Below are 19,424 nucleotides of genomic sequence, written 5' to 3'. Positions count from 1 at the left end.
GCATAGCCTACATTTGAAGAAGTTTCATTGGATTAATTATCATGACTATATAAATTATGGTCAAAATGGTGACCTGTGATAATACTGCATGGAGAACAGTATGAAATTAAAACTACTCTAATTTAAAAAAAAAAAAAAAATGTTGAAAAATCTTGCTAGGTGCTGTTGCTCAGCATACATGTTCTTTTGCTTTACTTAAAAGTATGTGTTTAACATGTTTAGATTTCTTTTCAGGTTTAATATTAAGCCTGAGTTGGCAGTGCTTAGTTCTGGGACCACTGCAACATTAACATAACGTACCTTACTCTTAATGGTCTTTTATGCTCGGCACCTTCTTCCATTTGATACAGTTTCACTTTTTTTTTAATTTTTTTTTTTAGCAGGAAAAATCAGGTTTAAGGATAGCAGAAAAACTGGCCTGCCAACATGATCTAATGAACCACAGAACAGTCTTGAAAGAGAAAAAGTAGCAGGAAGTTCTTTCATACCAGGTATTAAAAATAGACTGCACCAACTCCTGGAATGCACGCAGCAGTTATGTAACAATTTTTCAGTGACATGCATTAGGAAATATTCTCAGTAAATGTTTTTCCTTCCTAACACCCAGTTTACTTCTCTGAAATTTGAAAATTCTTCATATGGATGTTTCTAAGAAGTCTAAAATTATAATGTTCATTTGAATAACCTATCAATTAGCAAGCCACATAATGACACTGTCTAATGGTACAATTGAAGTATTTGAATTTAATATAACATTTTCATAATGGTACAATATAAAACACAGGATGGAATCCAATTTTTTTTTTCCCACAAGTTAGACTTGATTTATTTCTGACAATAACTTTGCACTGGAGGTACCAAAAGAGAGAAATCAGTTTGTGTGCATGTCTTAAATAATGAGAATACTAGCTATCTTGGAGCACTGAGAAGTCTTTCAAACATTTCAGAAAGATTTACTTGTTATTAGGTGCCTTTATAAATGGGAGGCATCTGTGGAGGACTGAAAAGAGCCAGAAGAGCTATAACTAGCTTCTAACTTATTGAGGAAACTAAATAGTAAATTATTTTGAAGAACATCTTCCTCAGTCTTTTCCTCAGAGATTGAGGAGCTTTCCCAGAGGTCTAGGCTCTGGATCTTCACAGTATAATTTGAGAAGGTAATAAAGGAGATGGAAAAGAATTAAGGTCTAACTTTTGGATTTTCACAGTCTTATTGTTTTCTTGGGTTACTTAATGTTCAGAACAAATCTGCAACATCCTCTGCCTATAGCAAGAGTATCATACAAGGAGGGCAACTATACTTTCTTGTCCGCCCAAAACCTTGTCTGCCTTTTCTAACTTGTCTATTGAAAGACACAAGCCCTGCCACAGCCTGTGGACTTCCATGGCCACCATGAATTTATTACTAACATTATTTTCAATTTATACTTCAAAGACAGCAAAATTCCCTAAAACCTACCTAACACACATTGTCAGTATTTCCTAGGTTGCCATGTTTCAAGATGTACCCAGAAGCACAATTATGGACAGTTTTCATCACCCACTCATGTCAGTGATGGAGAGTGATAGGAAATACTATGGTGGGTGAAATTCTGCCCATATTTTGGCTCCTACTAATAAGTTTTTCCCAATTCATGTAATGGAGATTAAATACCAGGAGATCCTAAATGGTCAGATATGACCATGGTAAAGCAACACGAGTCTTTTTGTAAGATGAGTAGAACTCCACTCTTAGTGTTGGATCTGGCTTTCCTGAGTTGTCTTTAAAATATTTTCAAAAGCTAAAAATGTTTTTTTGTGGAGCAAGTGAAGCTTCACACTGTTCTTTTTGAGAACACAGAAAAACATAATTGAGGTATAATCAGATAAAACATCTGATTTATCTTCTCTCCTTACTGTTCCACAGAATGACAGAATTTTAAAAAAATCCATATTTGAGGTGTGAAAAAACTGTACCACGTTCAAAATATTTCATTTTGGAAAGATACATAAATAATAAAAGCAGGAGAACAAATTAGCCTCTTGCAGGGAACCTGCTGGTTTGATAAAATATTAAGAAACATCTTAATTGGCAGTCTGCAAGAAAATGAAATAGGGCATACTGAATTTATGTCAAAAATCTGTATTAGAAGAAGGAAGTAAGCATCAGAATTGAGATAAAAGTCTTGCTTTTCAAAATGACAAACATTTTTTTAAGATCAAGGTATCTTTAAGGCCATAAAATGAAAGATTAACTGATTATCAGCAAATTCATTTGCTTCTCGATGCTGTTATACAAATATATTTCTGAGAATCTAGTGCCTAAAAAGTAATTTGTGAATAATTCAATACTTATTTTTCTACACTGCTACACATGCAAAGCTTGAGCTGTTTATGAAGGGAGGAACACTGTTTCATGCATAGTATTCAGCAGTGCTCTGAATTACAGGAAGATTCTCTCATCATTCAGCCCGATTAGTTTACATGAACTGAAGTAAATAACATTCTGTATTTTCTTGCATATTTGATTACTATTTTCATATAAGCAAAAATGCTTTAAATCAGACTTTGTTCATTTTAAGGAAAGGACATTTTAGAGCAAAGAGAGAATTACAGACTTGTTACACCATTTTTTTCTGTGAGCTATGCTTCACTCAGTCATTTGTGAATATTTCTGAGTTTTACTGGATATATTAACTTACTTTTCATATGAGATTTGCTGTTACTGAATGTGATATTCAAGATCAACATTGCAAATGTAGCTGTAAATGAAAGCTTCTGTTTTGGCTGAATTTAAAAGCTCAAGTCTTTTCTGTCCCTAAACAAACATGGGAAACCTTATTTCAATATTCAGAGCAAAAAATTTCCTTTTTTTCCCCCCCCAAAAAAAATTTGCTGTTATTTTTCTTGCAATTTTCCTTTTGTTCACGTACCTTTATTCTCTTCATTAAAGCTGCTGATGTGTCTAAATTAACAAGTCCTATTATTATATTCATCAATGGGGCAAATTTGAGATCACCTATGAAAACCAAGCAAAGGTCTGTCACACCACATTTTCATCCACTTTCCAGAAAGACAGAGATTATCCTGCAGCACTGAAGGCTATACTTTTGTGGTGGGAAGATATTCTGAATTTTACACTGTCTGCTGTCTGCGTACAGCAGAAGAATAGAAAATACCATCTGAACTTGGGACAATTAACAGGATGTCTTTAGAATATTTTTATTACATTAATCTTTTCTTTTGCTTGAGCCAGCATTCCCCCTTGAGAGGAAGAGAAATGATGCTGAGACAACTTACTATTGCATATTAATTGTATGGTCTATTTCCCAAGTATTTAATTTGGCCGCAGCAACCTGTTTAACTCAGATGAGTTGTCAGAAAGTGACATAAAAGAGACCAAGTTCTTTAGAGGTGGCCAGTAATTTTAAAGGGATGAAGGGAAATGGCTGGCATTACTGCTTTTGTGCAAGTAAAGCCTCTTTTAAGCGGGGTAAAGGAAAATCAAGTGATTTAGCCTCACCAAAATTCATGCTACTTGAGATCTTTTGGAAATGTTGATTGAAGAGGAACTGTAAGACTGGAACAGAAGACTGAGAAAAGAAGTCAGGTTTCATGTAGCAAAACCATATGAAACATATAGAAAAAAGCGTAACATTTTTTATTTAATCCTGAAATCTGGAATACAAGTTTGGGATAGGAACTGGTAAGGACGTACCTGCCCAAACCTGAGCCATCCACTTGCAAGGCAGCTGTCTCTGCCTGCATGAGAACAGGTAAATCCATTGCGAAAAGGCCAACACATTAGGTCCCTGTTGCTTCCAAGTCAGTGGGTCTGAATTTGATCTTTTACAGTGAGGTTTGGTTTTCCTTTTTTAGCTCTGGCATTCTAGGAAGTATTTCCATGTGTGTACCCCTTGTCTGAGTCCACTCTTGGTATGTGGGCCTCCATGATTAAGCAATCCTGGATCCTTAACCCACTGCCTCCAAATTTCCCAGCCTGCTGCTTTGGTTCTTCTCTCACAGCTGTATGGATTTCAGCTTTTCAAAGTCCAGTTTGATTCAGTCTGTCAACACAGGAACTATTCGACATAAATTTTATTCGACATAAATCTTTTTGGGACCACAAAGTTATAACTTCATAGTTAAATACATCATGATGTTTTTCCAGGAAAACTTAAAGGCAGTGGATAAATGGAGACATCTTAGGATTTGGCATTTTATCAGACTCTCAAGGAATCTCTCCCTGAGTAAACTCTGTTTCACTGGGAATATTTATTGTCCTTGTCATGAAAGAATTCTGCAGAATTCTGTAGAAGAAGGTGGCGTAACACCCCAAAGATGACTTCCACCAGTCCAATTACTACCCATAATAATGTATCCATCCTTCTTTCACAAAGCAGGCAGGTGTAAGCAAAGCCTTCAAATAGGGAATTACCCTTTGAGAATAGGACATAGACATTTTAGTTGTAGGGATTAGAAGACTAATAGATATGAATACAAATTTGGAATGGATAAAATACTTATCCCGGTGCATTTTGAAGATAATCAGTTCCTATTTTGTCCTAGAGATGGTTTATTTTCGGAGAATCACATTTCACAATTTTAGATACCAGAGAAATACTTTTCCCAGTTCAGGGATTCCTTTTACTGAACTGACCTTGAAGAAAAGATTTGTTTCGTTCTGTGCCTAGTCTCTTCCTTTCCTGCCCTCCCCTTACCTCTTTTGAGAAACCAATATCACCAGTGACATTCACTCTGCAGGCTCTCTGCTCCTGCCAGCTTGCCTGTGCTGCAGATGGTGGGCAGGAGTGAAGCTCCTCGCAGGGACTGGGCACAAACTGTTCTAAATGTTACTCAAAAATCCTAATCTGAATCTTGGTACCAGATAACCATTCATTTATTAAGAGGAAATACAGCAGACAACTAATGCTGTACTTTTTCTATTATTCAAACCTGCTGCTAACAATGAAGAAGATGATGTCATTCCCTGGATGTGACAAAGGACTAATATTATATGCAGTAAAAACAATGAGTCAACAGTTTCTATGCCCTTGAGGTCAAAGCATTCAACAGTTTTGAAAGTAGACTGTTCTTTTTGTGCACAGAGCTTGTAGTTGTATATTAATACAAAATGTGTAAAATCAAGATACAATTTAAAACCCCATATTTTTTTATTTTCAATGTTTCAAATGTTTCAAATGTTTCAATGTTTCAATGTTTCAAATGTCCAATTGAAATATCTTACAACATAAGCTGATGAAAATTTCACCCAGATATGTTAAGAATAATATTGCAAAACACTTTTTTTGGGTCAAAAATACATTATCTCTGTTATCATTTGCATGATCTTGAGAGGCGCTTTGCAATTCCCAGTAACGTCAGTAAGAACTCTGAATATTAATGCAGCAACTAAATAATATGAAATGTTCTGGAGATATTTTGTAATGGCCTGAAAGATAAGAAAGACCTTTAACATGGAAATGTGTTTTGAAAGACAATTGAAAGCAAGGACCCTAACAACCAAAGTTTCCCAGATTTTCTGGAATACACAAGGTATTGACCAAATCTGGACCATCGTTAACCACAGCTGCATCTAGCTCAGGCTACTGCAAGAAATGCCTGCTGCTGATACAGATCCTTTTCTTCAGTAAATCTGAGAGCATTATGGAGGATTATTATCCTCCTCATACAGACAGTGAAACTGAAGCACAGAGAAGTGACAGCTCAAGGTCATTTAAAAGTCAGGAGAGTTTGGAAAAGAACCCAGATTTCTCAATCCCTGTCCAGCACTCTGCCCACTGGGCTTCATTGCCTCGCTGAGTATCTGCTAGATATAGCTCCTTTTCAAAATTAGATGTAATTTAACAACTTTGAGAAGTTTTCAATTCATCATATTGTTGTCTATAACAATTTTATATTGTGGAAAAATAGCCTTGACTAATTAGATCAAGCTGCTGACACACAATCAAGTGCAAGGGAATCCCAGGCAGTTTCCATTCCTGTTGTCCTTGCAGACCAAATCCTGAGTCAGGAGACTAAACTGGGTTATAGCTAGATGGGCTTCTACGTAGGAAGAAATATAATTTTGCCTGCATTGATGCTAGCTGACAGTGTTTTGGATTAAAATGAATCGTCGTGTGGAATAAATAATATTCAGCATCCTGACAAGCAATTAAAATTAAACCTTAAACTCTGAATCCCAAGGAATTACTTCCGGTATGCTGTCAAAGTTTTCTCAGTTTATGCTGAGCACTTTACTGTGTTACCTAAAACGCCTGCAAATGGGTTCAGATATAACTTGTACAATAGATCCCCGGCCCGAATAATTACTTAGGCAAAATATAGAAGAGCACATCTAGCAGACCAGCTGGCCAGCATCCCAACAGCTTTATTAAAGAAGCAAATGCAAGAGGCATGGCTCAATCTGATCTTTAAACTCTGTGTTCTACTGCTTAAGAATCTCTTATCTTTTAGGGATTGAAACCAAATATTTAAACCCTAAAGATATCTCAGGTGTTTCAGAGTTATGTGATAGTGCTCAAGCAAGATGAGGAAGCTTCTGAGTCATCCAGCAGTCACAAGAGCTCCAGGGCTCTGCACGGTTCCTTTCAAGTGACAGAACTCACGGGGTCTTAATAACGAGGACTCACTGGAGCACTTCAATTGAAACATATATTTCCACTAAAAATTCAGTGACAAGCTGCTCTTATAAAGTCAAAATCAGGCAGATTTAAGACAAGGCAAAATGAAGAGATTAAAGAAATTTAACAGAATTTCCTCTTGATATCTCAAGCTAATTACCAATCATATGGCATGCACAGTTTGGCATTTTCATTTCCATTGGAATTAATCCTCCATAGTCACAATTAAAGAAGGACACAATGATTTTGATGTCATGTAAAAGAGTGATGAAAAGTATTTCCCATGTGAAACAGACAGACATTAGAATCTCTTTCTGAAGTTGTGAGATATTTTTGCAGGCAACATCTCTTATTGCTTAATGAAAGACAACATTTGAATGTACTGCAGAAAGATTCACATGCACCGCAGCAGTGTTAGGTATGCTGTATATGTTCCTTTCCTGTGATTCACACAAATATATTTAATTAAAGGTAAAGTTATTATTGGTATATTTAATAAGTAGACTTATAAAGAAAAAATAAACATATCCCAGTGTGTTCCAAGAAGGGATCTTTACCTGACCTTTGCTTTTAAAGACCTGATCCCAGTAACAAACTTTGAAAACTTGCATAACATTAGGTACTCTCAGTCCTATTGAAGCTGCTCCTTTGTTAAACAGTGTATTACAAGTTTAAACTAGGGTCAGAGATTCCTATTCAGGAAAATACCGAAGATTATGTTTAATATTAAACATAACATCATACTTACCAGTTCTACTGTTACTTTTCTCATGTATTATTACAGACAAGAATGTTTTGTAATATTAACCTCCCCACCCCCATTCAGCCTTTTGAGAGAATGTCATATGTTCTCCTCTAGTCATTCCATAAAGTTAAATCTTATTTTCTTTTCCCTGGTAATTTTCTATTGTTGCGAGGAACAAGATGGAAACTTTATACCAATTTTAATCTATCTTCCCTGATGAAACAAAGTAAGAAACAGGCATAGCCCACATAATATGTTAACTGTGGTTTGCCAGTTAGCGTTGTCCATGGAGAAGAGGTTGGCATACAAAATCCGATGGATATTCCCTCCTTCTTCTGGACAGATCCATATCCACTTCCAGAAGGGAACTTGGGAGATCCCTGATTTGATCAGTAATTTTCCTGAGTTCATACACAGGTCTGAAGCCTAAGCTATTAAAGAGAAATGGTGAGATTGGTTCTGAGAAGGGCCTCAACGTACTTTATATCCAGCTGCAGATCTGAGGATGAACCCAAATCCCATATCCTGGGAGCAGCAGCAGGAACAGATGCCTCTTTTCAAGTCAAGGTTGGAGCCAATCTGTTTCTGAATTGCAAGACAGGGTTGGGGATGTTGGATGGAGAACAGGCCTGTTCCCAAATCCTAATATTAGAAAATCAGGCACAGAGGGACTTCAGGTAAATGGCTATGGTGGGTAGGCTTTCTTATTGAGCTCAGGAGATAGGGCACGATTTTAGATGGGACATTTTTTTTTTCAGAATACATAATCTGTCCTATCAGTTAGGTGGAATTACTACCCACTCACAGCATTCTACATTGCTAGAATGGTATTACTCATTTTCCTTAACAGAAACCTAGTACTGTGGTTTTGGTGACACACTGAAAATTTATTTTGATCTTTCGTGTGTTTTCAGCTGGAAATATAGTCTCCTTCCTGATCTTAGACTAGAGTCCATACTGAAAAAATATTTTTAAAGTGATTAAGAATAAAAGTTTATGTGAATTTATTTGTAAATGCTGGTTATGGGCCTCCCATAACGAATCAGCTTTTTTCCTGAAAGTCTTTCTAAGTACTAATTAGGAAATTGTCTGTTTTCTCTTGCAAATGCCACATTATGTATGAGTTTTCTGACAAGAATAAAATACTGCTTTTTAAACAGGAGTGGATGTTATCACTTCAAATGTGCTTATATGTACTTCCTGTGCTTAGATACAGCCTAGCAATAACAATACCACAATTACCAGAACGTATAATCTATAATGTAGTCCTGTGTAAATCAACACATAACTGAACGAGTTGCACACATCCTGCAGGATACCACTGCCATTCTAAATTGTTTCCGGTTAACACTGTGCATCTGCAGGATGATTTCTGAGCCGAGCTCAGACTGACTAACTTAGACTACTGGAAGTTAACTCCTTCTAATATTTAATGGGTTCTATTTAGGGATTTAGGTATAGACATAGAGCTAAAGCCTGTTTTGTTCATGATTGCCTAAATGGGAAACCAGAAAACCAGACATAGAGGAAAAACAGTTTTGATGTTTTAAAAATATTGACGAAATTTCCAACAAGAAAGCAAAATCATTGCAAACATTGCAAGGGCAAATGTTCAGGATTTCTGTGGTTGTTAAATTACTGAAATAATGCATACCTGGATTTTACATACAGTGAAGACTTAAATGTATGGTCTCAGATGCTTTGCTATTCCCTTTAGAATGGAGCATCACTTCTCTATGTAAAATATCTGGAAAATATACATTTTTTAAAGTAATTTTATTAAGTCAAAGAAAATATAAAAGTCCAAACTAAACCAGAAAAAGTCATTTTAGTTGCAGCACACATTGCACCCATACACTCAGAATAATTTTACAGGAATAATCTGACCAAACGTCACCACTGTGATTCAGTTAGTCCAAACTAACTAACTGGACTGACTGACTCCAAAATTAAATCTAGTTGACCTGTTAAGGGATTCTGAACTTTTAGTTAGTTCTCTGATTCTGACTTTTCCAAACGGATGTTAAAACTAATACAAAGTTTTAAAATACTGTAAACCACTTTATAATTTAAAAATACAATTTTAAAAAATTAATTAATTTATTTTTTTTTTTAAAGAGGTGGCAGTTGTGGTATTTGATAACTTTTAGAGGTAGTCTCAATGAGCCTCTAACTCTCATTCTGCTTTATAGCTGGGGAACCATCTCTCCTGGGTATATAAAATTTCCACTGAGTCTCTTAAAAGCCACCAGAATTTTAGTATGTTTTAAAATAATATTATAGCAACTTAGAGAAAATATATTATGAGAAATGTGTTATTTTTCTCTTTCTGATACAGGTTTACCATACCAAAAAGAGATTCTAGCAGGAAGCGACAATCAGTGCAGTGCTTGCTTGAAAGGTATTTTAAATTATCCCTTTTTCTTGCTGCTTTCGGTACAAAATAATGTGATGAATAAATGACTCAAACTTAATTTATCCATTGCAGAAGATCATAGAGAATATTTATTGTGTTAGCATGCACACCTGCATTGCAGAGGTCATTGAGGGGAGCAGGGTAGGGGTGCCAGAAGCAACCATGGCCACATGGCCAAAGGTAGCTGGAGGACTGAACACACACGTGCTGCGAGGAATGACCAAGCCCCTCTGCACTTCAGCTCTACTGTGACATGCAAGTCTGCTATAAAACAGTGTAGGCATTCAGATACAGAAAAATAACTTTTCCCTGTAAGTTTTATTGTCTTTTCTGTACTGGGTGGCCAATTAATATACTCATTTTACATTCCTTGTTACTGCCTTTTACTTTCTCTAGTCTGATCTTGTGTAGAAAGATGCTGTACTAAAATTTGACCACCTGTACTAAAATGCAGTTTGGGATGGCTGCCTTTTCAACCACGATTGAAGAAAAAAGACTACTACTAAATTTTACCTGTATATACTAATCCAGTTGCTCTCATATCGCGTCCCTCTGTAAGCACTTCATACCCCTTTGGAACTGTACATTATCATGACACAGTAATGGACAGCCTGGCTATCCCCAGATGTAGAAAAAACTGAAAATTAGGCTACAATAGCTGACTTAATGGAAGCTGAGGATGAACTATTTTACTTGTCCGGATTCAGGCTGACTCCTGTGGTACTGCTGAAGGGATCTAAACATGCATCTCCTCATGCTTTCCATGAGAAGATGCATCTGTGGGGCATGGTGTTTGCACTGGTAACCCTGCTACGACATACACAATTCTGCTGGGCTTAGTCTCTATGGATCCAGGTCTTCATTCTTCATCAGCCCATCTACTTAACCCTGAGCTGTCTCTTAATTTTTGTACATGATTTTGGACTGTCACAGATGTGTGAGTGCAGCAGACAAACCCAGCTCTGCTTACACAAGTGATTGAAAAAACAAAGCTTGGAAAACTGTGCTGCCATTAGAAATGCTGATGATATTATGCTTATAAAATAATTATTAATTCTTTCATGATGCAGATACTTCAGTCAGTTATAAAAAGCAGGTAGAATTATCAAATTATATTTGTCTTATTTATTGCTAACTTTTTAGCTGTGGCACCACCTTGTGGACACTGCTGCATGGAATGAAAATCATACAATCATTTAGGTTGGAAAGGACCTTAAAGATCATCAAGTTCCACTGTTAACCTAGCACTGCCAAAAAGGTTGACTAGTGGCAACAAAAGCAACTAAAACAGAGCAGGCATTCTGGAAAAACAACTACATTCACACATGATTTGCTAAAGCAGAGTAAAATAACTAAATTAAAAGCCTGACTCCTAAAAATCCACTTATGAAATAAAATGTATAATAAACATTGTTATCAGTGTACTCAGTTGTCTTTGAAGTTTTTACCAACTCTTCTGCGCATTAGCCAAGAAAAGTGGTAGCCTTCAAAACTATCTTTGTTCCATCTTGATTGATTAACTAGCAGCATCTGAATCCCAGTTCTGTTGTTGCTGTGCAAACAGACATGACTTGTGCAAGCATCCCAAGCAACAAGACTTACAAATCAGAACCATAATACTGAACACATGGAGAAAACCTCAGGTCATACTCCATAAATGCAAATGCAACAGTGAGATTAGCATCCAAGCTAAACCACAAGAAAAATAATCTCTGACAGAGATGAACTGGTGGATCTTTTAAATGCTTGCTGAAAAACAAAACAATAAACAAATTTAAATTCCACTCTGTTAGACATTGGATTCCCAGAACAACCTTTCACAGCTGCGATAACAGGGTGTTACTGTTATGAGTATTCTATCTGCTACACGGGCAAATCAGCAAAGCACAGAGGAGCCAGAGTTTTAAACAGAAGGAGATCTCCAAGTTGTGTGCAGCACATACCCATCCTGCGTGCACACATCTGAGCAAGCTTGGAAAGCATAGCATTAAACATTGAATTGTATGTTCTATTTCCATCTCTTCAGAAAGTAACTGCATACAACTTGCTATTGACAATAGCATCAAGTGAAGGAGGAGGAGAAGATGAAGACTTGAACCGAGTTCCTCCCTCCTGGATTGCCAACGGGCTGTGCTGAGCTCTGTCTGGGGATCTCACATGCATAAACCCTGGTTGGGTTGAACAGCTTCTCTGTCTCTGGCATAGTATCGGGGCACAGACCTCTCATTTCACGTCTCTTCTTCAGATATGGACCTCTGCAGCCCAAACGCTGCAGGCCCTTCAACTAATTAAGACCATACCACAGTTTCTCCCCAAACTCTCCTTAGTAGTATATGAGGGTTCACCCACCTACTAGAGCATTTCTATTTCTAGCTTAACTCTTAGACAAATAAGTAACTATTAAAGAAAGGCATGGAAACTCTGCAGTCTTCAGCTGAGAAAACTTCTTTTAAGTAGTTCAGTTGATTTTTTTTTTTCTTTGTTAGACAGTATCTCTTTTTAAATGAAGTTGGCACAAGATTCCTTCTGGATTTTTGTGTATTCACAAACTCTTCCCAATTAGTGATAGGAATAACCAGTAAATCAAGTTTTCAGCTGGCAGTCTCAGAGGCTGCTCCACAACTGCCCACTGTCCTCATGCTGTTTCTAACTGAAATGGCGTGTTACAGCAAACATAAGAGTTCATGAAATTAATAAATACAAGTAGTTAACAAACTTTTATGGGGATGCTTGCTTGACGTGTAAGGTAACTCTTAGAAGAAGTGGTCTAGCATTTGAAAAAAAACCAAACCACTCTGGGAAGAAACCAATCACAGAAAATCTGACTGGCTAAAATTATATACTAAGCACTGTCAGCCAGGGAAACAAACTCATCTCCAATGGTGTTTGCAGATCTTACCCAGGAGCAGTGGCTTACTGGGTTTTGATGAGATGTTACTCACATGGATTCCACAACCCACATCCTTCTCTATTCTTGCAGTTAAGTATCTTTAGTAAAGGAGGTAAATAATCATTGCTGCCACCCACTGCTGCGTAGTCTTGGAAGAAGAGGGATGAGGAGTATAGCACGGCCTCTGAAGACTCTGTTAGCCAAAAATAATCCAATATACAGGTATTGCACCAAGAAAGAAACCTAGATTACAAGGAAATCCAAAGTAAAATTTACTCTTTGTTAAATAAAGACTTTTTATAATAATGTTAATTGTTGGAGAAGTTACCACCTGAAAGATAAAGAATGGAGTAGATTACAGGAATGGAGTTAAAATAGCTAAAGCACCCTCTGAGGTAGTACATTTCATAATAATGTCACCCCGAAAGAGATTATCAGGAAAGAGCAGAATATACAACAATATAGGTCTTTAGAAAGTTAGTTTATTAAAATGTCCTGTAGTGCAATTAAATATATTGTTTGGTATAAAGTCTGTATTAGAAAACACTGGAAAACCACCTTTAGCTAGCATAGCTAAACACACAGAGAGATGGTTGGGCCAAAATAACTTTAGAATTAATGTAAGAAAGTTTGAGCAGAAAATAACAATGCGCTTTTTCAAGGAAGCACTTCCATTAATGACATAAAACTATATAATGCCATACCTGTTTGCATTCCTGGGCCATCTGAAACAGAATGGTCTGAACACAGTGGATGCTGTTACAAACAACAAAGTTATTTTCACATTGAGCTTTTAAACTTTCTTGTTTATGTAGATATTTTGAACCGTTTATCCTTCATTCTAGAAGAGACACTACTCCTGTTGGAACTGCTGTCCTTGCTTTGGGAACAGCAGTATTGTACCTGTTTTATGAAAGAACATAGAATAAAATGTCATTTTTTTTCCTTTTAATATCTCATAAAATTAAAATATCTTTTAAAACGTGACAATGACAATACAATTTTTACAGTATAGATCTTTTCAGAATTGTTTCTTAGAAACTCCATTTTATTTTGTTTATTCTTCAATAAACAAAATTTTGTTTCTTTTTCTTCATCTCAAAAAGATGAAGCAATTTATATTAGTAAAATTGTTTTCCTTTGGTATCTTCATACAGTAAATATTACAGTTGTTTTACTTTTTGTGCTCGTAATTCCCTAGCATAAGTGTACTGTTTGGGAAAAATATAGGGCTTCTAAATTCTTAGTAATTATTCCTAGAGATTGACTACTAAAATAATTTTCAATTTAACTTAATTATTTGTTTCTGAAAAAATAAGGCATTTGCTACCTCTTACTCATACTGAGGACAGAGATTCTCCTCAGGTACCACCAATGTAATTCTGTTCCCCACTGCAATCAGTTGCACTAGTGCAGCCTTATTAACAGCCCTGGATGTATCTGGATGAAAGTTTTCATCCAGAAAATTGCAGCAGCAGTTACCATAAACCTGGGGTGAGTGACACAGAAGAGACTGTGCCAAGTCTATTCTTATCTTGAACTCAGTTTATAAAAATACCTTACTTCTCATCTTCCTGAGCAGGTGAAAATGTTATTTTTTATCCATCACATTCAGTTGATTTGCTTTTAGAAAGAAGCTAATAAGCTGTGTGGTAAAAATAACCTTGTATTTCCATAATGGTATTTTCTCCAGAGACCTAGAACTCCCTTGAATGTTTTAATTATCTCTTTCCTGAAAGTCAACTGGCACTATATTAAAATATTTTCTTCGGGTTTCTGCAAGAACTGATTTCTTGCTGAATTAGCATATCAACCGCAAAACCAATTTCCACAGCATTGGTGACCTTATGTCACTTTACATATTACAGAAGCTAGACAGAAATGGTTTCAGAGGGCTGTAACGGTTTAAAATTATTCATTATAAATCCAACTTACTAAACTGATACATGCAGGAGACAAGCCTCTGAAATTATGGTGCTAATCTGTAATGGTTTAAAGTCAGATTTCTGCATTTTTAAATGCCGTACCCAGCGACACAGTACCGCAGTGGGGATTAACAGAAAATGGGATGGAACAGGCAGAAATCTGGTCAGGCTGGACAAAATCCTGGGAGGGAGAGAGAGTAAGAAGGCAGACAGCATCCCTGGGGTAAGACTGCGAGGTACACAGCCCTTGCATCAGGGAACAAAGCGGGTTCCTACCACAGGGAGAAGCGGAGACGGGCACCAAGCCCTAGACATGAAAGTTTCAGGGGATCCTTCAACAAGAGAATAATAATATTGAGGTGACATTCAGAAAGTTTGCAGAAAGGAACAGATAAACTCAGCCTCCTCTAGTCCAAATACAGAACCTATCTGGTCTATAGAAAACCAAAGTTAACAACTCCAGCTATCAAAAGACAAGGCAATATTAATAAGTTATTTAATACCTTTTTTCAGCTAATGAAGGTTGCATAAGCCTCTATGCTTATTAGACATTAATTTTCTGTATTACTGAAAAATGGGTGACTTGGAGCTATGCCAGGCCTTGGTAGATATATTAGGCTATAAATTTATAAAAGGAAAACAGTAGAAGTAGGAACTGCTGCTAGAGGTGTCAATTTAAAGTTATACTCTCCCCACCAAAAAACCCATCCTACACAGAGACTACTACAATCAAAGGGGACAATCTGTAATAGCATTAAGGCCGGGAAAAGTGGTACCAGAAGATGGCAATTTAGGACTAAGTGTACTTGACCTTCATATGTTATTTATGTCTGAAGATGTAATTTTGTGGTTTCGGGACTGGTTTATCCATAGCAAAATCTGTTGTCTTCTAATAACTATCACAGGTGTTATTTATACACTTATGTCTTGGTCTGCCAGACCCAATGTGACTCCATATGTTGGTAATAAAGAAACAGGTTATTTGCTTACTGTTTCATTTGCTGATGTATAAAAATTAAAAAAAAAAATAAAAAAAATTAAATGCTTTATATTTATATCCTAATTTCTTGTGCAATGCTCCTCATTTTCTTGTTTTCCAGAGTGCTTTCACTTTTTCTTAGAAGCAATATGAAAGACAAAGAGTTTTCAAAAGAATGATGATCCAGAAATTCTCAACACTGCAAGATAGTTCCTTGGCATTTTCATGATGAAAAACCACAGGTAAATCTTCCTATCACTATTCATCTGATCTAAAAAAATATATTATTTTTGCCTTTCCACATAAATCTTCTATCAAAATATGGAAGTAGTTTTTGAGTTTTGTCTTTGTTCTTATTCTGAAGGTGCTGTAAGAACAGTTACAAACTAAGTGCCATAGAATATGCAATGTAATTATGGTTTGATTTTACCTTGCTCAAATTTTGATATTCTCAACTCCTTCAGACACAGTATGTGCCTATTACTGAAGTAATATGTCAAAATACATTACAGTTTGTTAATATCAGTAAGGAAAGAAAGCATGTAACAAACCAACAGGTTCTGCACCATAAAGCACCAAATGTTCATTTCTAGAGTCAAGTATATGGTAAGATTTTCCAGAGCAAGATTAAACTAAAATAGGTATTAAGATAGAGAGAGGTTTTTACCATCTGCAGTCCAGCTGAAGTGAGAGATCTTTATGGGCATTCAGTGTCATTGATAGTAAGACCCAAGTCATTTTTATATTTGTATTTTTAAGTCAAATGTCACGCTTATGAGACAATCAAAATACTTAGTAGCTCCCATTATGGCTTTTCTGGGCCTCAGCCATCTGGATGTATTTCTATGATTACAGCCTTTGCTTTCTGTAGGATTCCTACACAGTCAAGTTCCAGCTAAAATGCTGACAAGACATAAGCAAACTGCTTCAAATATTCACAGCATCACTGAGTTTGGAAGCATCTCTGGCGATCACCCAGTCCAACCCCCAGCTCAAAGCAGAATCACCCAGAGCATGCTGCTCAGCAGCTTGCCCAGTTGGATTTTCAGTATCTTCAAGGATGCCAACTCCACAACCTCTTTGGGCAACCATATGACACATGCTCCAGTCTTCATGGCCCTTTCCTGCCCTTGCTCCAGTATATCCAAGTCCTTCCTGTTGTGGGGAGCCCAGACTGGGCACAGTACTCCCACTGAAGGTTCACCTGTGCTGAGTAAAGAACAACCATCTCCTTAGATCTCTTGGCAATGCTTTTCCTAATGCAGCCCAGGATGCTGCTGGCCCTCTTTTCCAATCTATGTTTACAGATATAATGGAATTTTAAGGACACGATTGGTTTTATATTTCCAGGGCCTGCTATATATCAGAGAAGTACAGATTATATTATTCTGCTAATACATGTTTTATGTCAGTATCAGGGATTATATTTATGCTCTTGTTGCATGCTTTTTGTAAATAACTGGCTCATTATAAACAGTTGTTTGGGATGACTTATACAGCCTTGTAAAAACATCTGTGCATAGATTTCTAAAGGTAACAATGAAAACCTCTACCAGTGCAAATCTGGGTATCTTCGCAGGAATGAAGGCATCTTGGAAAACTGCAATTCTAAAGAATAGGAATTCTCTATTTCATCATATTGTTAGTGTTTAGATCTGAAGGCAGCAGATTAATCACCATTATGTTTGACTCACAGATAACTTTTTGTAGCAGTAACATCCAGCTCATAAACTTCCAGTTTCCAAAATCACCCCATATTGTTTCAGAATCCAAAAATCCAGTTCTCCCTCATGTATTCCTGAGAACCTTCCACTTCCTCTGCAGCTGCCACAGTGCAACTGTGGACAACACATTTCTGTACTGACAACACACAAATTTTCTGTGGAGAAAGGCTTTTAGACTTTCCAGTGGGTCCTCAGGCAGCCTAAAGCAATGAGATGTTCTATCAGATTTGTTTGTCTTGGCAAGAAAGAGAGCAACCTTGTTCTTGAAAAATCTACATTTAGTTCCTCATCTATAAACAATTTTCATCAGTTCTTCCATCTGCAGTCTATGTCTTTGTTTGGCAAACAATTTGCAGTGTTTCTTGTTACACATGTCAAATTGTTTCTGTTCTGCATGAGCTATGATGACTTAAAGCACTGAAGTTTCATGTGGTGGAAGGAGTTTGTTCCCTCTGAATGCAGTGGTACCCTTAACGCCCTGGGTTGGTCCATGATTTCCTTGCAGTTCTCATAGTCTGTGACTGCAGAAAATAGGAACAAATAGGCAAAGCAAAACTCCTTGCCATTAGTTTCATACTGGTACATAAGCCAATATGCAGTCTAGCTAATGTCCTTTTACCTTCTGGAATAGTTTAAAGCAGGATGCAAAATATTCTTCCAAAAATACACAAAATCCTTTATATCCTTTTTCCTATAAAGCTATGCCAAAAGCCCTGGGAAAGTATTTTGACTCTTCAGCTAACATGCTCAAAAGAAAACTGGGAGACTGGCAAAAGAACGCAATATAATTACAATGATGCTGGGATTCAGAGTAACATTATGAAAAGCAAACACCTTTCATACCACTCCCAGCTCTCACATATCTGTGCTGAATTGAGATTAAAATTCAGATGCTAGGAAGCAGAGCAGCTATTCCCAAAACAACACTAGATTGGCCCAGGTGGCCACAACCTGCACGATTTTTCATAGACTGACTTTCAAAGTGCCTCATAACTGCCTCTCGGTCTCAGAGATGTTGAATATCTTTCTCAGCTTTTTCCAATGCAGACCAGATGTTGTATTGTGATAATTCTCTCACGGGCCTTTTCCATTTTGACTCTCCATCAGCTAGGGATCCAAAGAGACATTACTTGAAAAACAGGAACCATAAAAGAGCCAGGAACATATAAATTAAAACATAAGCATTAATTTGTTTTCCAAGATACAGATGTCTTCTGTCAGTTCAAGCCTTGATCTCTCCAACAGTTAAAGGCAACAGTTGTTCTGTGGAGGCATGCACTGGAAATTAGCCAACGGGCATTAACTTTTGGTTCTGATTGAACTGGGGAAAATGTGAAACAGAAACACAGAGTTAAAAGTTGTGACAGTAACTAATGGCTGGTGCCATTTTAAAATGTTCACAACATCAATACCAGAAAAAGTGTCTTACCATAGGAACTGTAGAATTATTGAACATTTTGGACAAGGTTCAGAAGAGTTTCAAGTTGTCTTTGGTGATGGCAGGGGCCTTTCCTTCTCCTTACCTTGCTGATGTGTTTATTCACGGGGACCAGGATCCGTCTCTGGGGAAGTGAATCCTACAGTGGTGACTAATAAAAGTGGCAGTGGGGTTATGGCAATGTGGCACCACCACACCTCCAGAGGAAGGGACAGGGCTACATGAGGAAGAGACACAAGGCAGAGACAGTACAGGTGAAAAGTAGTGGAACAGGCTGATACCACAGACATGAAAATGTAAGTAATGAACTGTATACCTCAAATACTTTAAATATTCTGGCAAAATACTACAGTAACATCAATATTGTTCTTTAATAGTTTCTGCAGCACTGTATCCTTGCAGAAGTTAATGGCCAAGACAAAACACTGTTTGGTCAATAAAACATGAACTTTGGTATGAAGGATCGGCTCTGGTGAATTTATAAGGAGGTAGAGCAAAAGCTTTCCTACTAGTCATTAAAAAGTAGAATCCACTTGAAGCATAAGCTACCTCGCCACAAAAATCAAACATAAAGTACTATGCTAAAATTAAATACCAAAGTTCAAATTCAAATGTAATTATGGAGACAAAGATTTAAGAGAAGACTCTCATTTCTTATGAACACGTGCTCAGAGTTCAACTGCA

The 19,424-nt window shown here is 36.9% G+C and overlaps 1 long non-coding RNA gene across 1 annotated transcript; it reads left to right on the top strand.

The window, feature by feature from the left end:
* Positions 1 to 382: 382 nt before the first annotated feature.
* LOC113483125 lies at positions 383 to 15,795 on the top strand. Its single transcript, XR_003398958.1, has 3 exons — positions 383 to 491; positions 9,707 to 9,769; positions 15,700 to 15,795. It is a non-coding gene; the product is annotated as an uncharacterized LOC113483125 (long non-coding RNA).
* The last annotated feature ends 3,629 nt before the right edge of the window (positions 15,796 to 19,424 follow it).

This window comes from Athene cunicularia (genome assembly GCF_003259725.1).
Source record: "Athene cunicularia isolate RWA chromosome 8 unlocalized genomic scaffold, athCun1 chr8_part1, whole genome shotgun sequence".
Taxonomy (NCBI): Eukaryota; Metazoa; Chordata; class Aves; order Strigiformes; family Strigidae; genus Athene; species Athene cunicularia.
The sequence above is the reverse complement of the archived record's forward strand: the minus strand, read 5'-3'. Positions and strand labels throughout refer to the sequence as shown.